The following is a 3,420-nucleotide window of genomic DNA, read 5'->3' on the forward strand; positions in this document are numbered from 1 at the left end:
GTCCATGGAGGGAATAGGGTTTTTCGACTTTCAAGGAGATCATGAGCCTCCTTCATCCTCTTTTCATTTGCTTCGGCCTCCCTAGCAATCCGAGCATTCATGTCCAGTTCCTTGTCCCTGGCCTGTTTCTTCAAAATACCAGCAATGGTTTCTTTGGCTTCGTCTCCATCAATGTCATCGAGAACCTTTTTGCCTTTGTCTTGAGCACCGAACCTGATGCATGACCAGTTGTTGGTGGTTCGGTTGCTTTAGTTGGAACTGATGAAGAAATTGGAGGCGGTTGGGATTGAGCTGTGGAAACAGGAGGAGGTTGATATTGATTACTGCCCTTTGAAGCTCCTTCTCCCCCTTGTTTTGGATGGACCACTTGCTCAGGAAGCCCCTCAATTCTGCTAAGCATGGCAAGGGCAGGAGCAAGTTTCTCAGCAAGAGTTCGCCTTACTGAGTAGTTGAGAATTGGGTCATGCACTTCAATGATGTTCGAGAGGGCTCCGTGGACATCCGAAACACAACTCTTAATCACAGCATGCTCGGACCGAAGAGAATCAACCTCCTTCTCAGTTTGGGAAAGTTGAAGACTCTTGGTTTTTAGCGCAGTTGTTTTGCGTGCAAGCGCATCCATCACAGAATTTTCCGTGGCAAGGTCTTTTTGGAGCTTGGTCAGGCTATCCTCAATGGTTGTCTGGAAGGATTTGTTGTCTACTTCTAGGGTTTGACGAAGACTGGCGAAGTGGTGCTGTTCTGTTTCAAAGGAAGTAGCCATCTTCTCAACAACCGAATTAACCTTCGCTGCATTAGATTCGGCTGCCCCTGCAAAGACTCCAAAAAGAGGGTAGCATCTCGAAATAGTTTTTCGACTTTTATGGTTGCAGCAGCACAAGCTTTTGTTGATGCATCTATAGCAACAGTAGCAGAGTTGATGGAGGCTTCGTGTGCCTTGGTGAAAATATCGATCATCCCCTTAATGGCAGCTTCCGTGATATGGGACCGAGAGGAGGAGGAAGAAGCGACGAGATTATCAATCTTCTCATGAAGTTCCTTGATGTGCGTTTTGGTAACAGGAGCATCATCATCATCATCGCTCTGAACCTGGTAGGGACTATAGTAAACTGAATCGAAAGTAATATCTTCCCCTCCTAAAATGTCTCGGTTTCGGCTGAGTGATTGGGAGATAAAGGCGATGTTGGAGGTTCAGTTGTGGGAGTAGGTTCGGGTGTGGAAGTGGGTTCGGTTGTAGGTGTGTGTTCGGGTGCTGAAGTACGATCCCCCGTATCAGATACGTTGGTTTGAACTCCAGTGGTTGTTGTTTTTGTGGCTTCAGAGAAAATGGGAGGTGGTATAGGAATAGAAGTGGGTGGAATATAAGTAGATGAAGTTATGGGGGGAATGGAAATAGAGGAGGTTATGATGGGAATGGAAACACAGATAGTGATAGGTGGAGAAGAGACAGGTTCTGTTGTGACTGGTACCTCATGTGAAGGCGAACGGGGAGGAGAGTCGCCTCAAACCGACTCCTCTGAGTCTGAACATTCATCCTCTGATTCACTTGTGGAAGAAGCAAGAACAAGTTTTCTTTTAGGCTGTGTTTTCTTCTTCTTCGGTGGAGGTGATTGGATTGCCTTTGTTGATTTTCTCTTCTTAGGAGTAGGGCCTTTCGCCCTTTTAACCACTTTCTTTCCTTTCCCTTTCTCTGGTTTCTTGCCCCTGGTAGCAGGTTTGTCTGCGTCGTTGATGGACTGAAGCATCTCTGCAGTCAGCTCTCTCGGACCCGAAAGAGGAAACTCCTTGTAGGTCTTGATGATGTGGCTCTCCTCTGATACACAAGCATACATGGACTCAGGAATTGAGCCAACAAAGATGAACTTGGAGGGATCAGTGACGATGATCTTTGTAGTGTGGAACACACCAATCGAGGAGAGTGGAGAAGTGGCCATAGTGGGGACATGATACTTGTCCATTGCCCATTTGGTGACGAGCGTCCAGAACATGGCATAGGAGATTTCAGTGTGTCGAGAAGTAGAGACGAGGCTTTGAATCAACTGCTGCCAGAGAACCGAGCCATAGTCGAGGTTGATCCCATTGTACAACCCATAAAGAATTGTCATGAACAAACGACTGGCCCCATCAGAACCCGCACTCCTATCAGATAAACCTTTGAACAAAATCGTGAAGAAGCCGTTCCATTGAGGAGGAAGGCATGACTTCTTGAACTTCGTAACAGTAGTAAGGGTTTTAGTGTAACCCATGTTGTAAAACATGGAGAATAATTGACCCATAGAGATCGAATTAGGGTTAACCCTCGATTCGTCAGGTTCAAACCCTAGAAGCCAGCAAAATCGTTGCTTTGAGATGGAGGTTTTGGTGTCAAGGATACCGAAGTAGATGCGATCAACGGATTTGTCGTAGTGAGCTGTGGAGAAAATCTGGGATAGACATTCCATAGGCACAATTTCAACCTTGGAGAGTGCGAGAATTAGTGGAGAGTATTTGAGACACTCCACTATGGGATACATGAAGGCATCATAGGAGATTAGGGTGAGGTCGATGACCAAGCTTTGCTGAGGTTTGATCGGGAGAATGTTGGATCTAGAAGATGTTTCATGAACAGAGGAGGAATCCGCCATTGTTGAATGCTTCGAAGAAGAAGATGAACAGTGGGAGAAAAATCGCCTTTGTTTGCTCTCAGAAATTTGGGTTGCAGTAAAGAGGTAAAACAACTAAGGTTTAACCCTTTATACCGGGTATGGAGGTGAGAGAAAAATTCGCCCTCAAATCCTCTTGAAACGTGAAACGGTTCCTGAATTGATTTAAACGTGACAGTTGGCGACCCCGATGATTACGCATGAGAGAGAAAATCGTTTCTGTTTAGCACGCCTTCCCACCAAATCCCTTTTTGAATTCTTGAAACCTTTAATCTTCCGGCTGAGTCATCATCTTATCTTTTAAATGAGCTGTCATCATTAAATAAAATCAAAGACTTAGAAAAACCACAACATTCCCTTGTTGAGTATATCATTAAGAACCGAAGCTACATAAAGGAAAGTAGCTTGTAGAGAACCGAACCAGACTTTTGGAAAATGAAAAAGATTTTCGTGCATAGAGTTTCAAAGATAAAGAAATAAAGCAACATCTATGTGGGAATTTGTGATGTCAATATAGACACAAAACAGTGGATCCCGGGCATGAATCTCTTCCTTCAAAGTCAAGAGAGACTTTAAAGTGTCTGTGTGGTTTCCCGTTGAATTACGATCAAGCACTTGTTAAGAGGTGTTGAAAGACATCTTTTGATGAGGCTTAGAAGGGTGGCTTTCGCTTCAGTTCAGAATTCCGGATCTTGACATAAGACCGAAACCGAACGAAGTACCTGTGAGACCGATGTGGTCTGTTGAACAAGTAGGTTTAGACTATATTCAGTGACTT

Source organism: Lactuca serriola, chromosome 5 (assembly GCF_051521515.1).
Source record: "Lactuca serriola cultivar US96UC23 chromosome 5, Lser_US96UC23_V15, whole genome shotgun sequence".
In the NCBI taxonomy this organism is placed as follows: Eukaryota; Viridiplantae; Streptophyta; class Magnoliopsida; order Asterales; family Asteraceae; genus Lactuca; species Lactuca serriola.